Here is a 256-nt window from a genome sequence, read left to right as displayed (position 1 = left end):
TTTTGGAGAGTCAAAATGCTTTTTGAGATATCTCAAATAATGTCATCTGATTTGTCATTTAAAGTGTCACACATCCAGAATAATAATCAAGATATTTCCGTTAATTTCAACTAGTCAAAACTATATATTTTTTTATATCCCAATTATGAAATATCCCCCTAGTGCTGTCACTCAGCTGTCCTAACAGTTGCTTTCAGAATTTTGCATGGCTGTAATGGTGCTGGCTCTTCATGACAAATTTAATTGAAAGCTTTTT

Source organism: Cyprinodon variegatus, unplaced genomic scaffold, assembly GCF_000732505.1.
Source record: "Cyprinodon variegatus isolate N-32 unplaced genomic scaffold, C_variegatus-1.0 Scaffold1638, whole genome shotgun sequence".
In the NCBI taxonomy this organism is placed as follows: domain Eukaryota; kingdom Metazoa; phylum Chordata; class Actinopteri; order Cyprinodontiformes; family Cyprinodontidae; genus Cyprinodon; species Cyprinodon variegatus.
Note: the sequence above shows the minus strand (reverse complement) of the source record.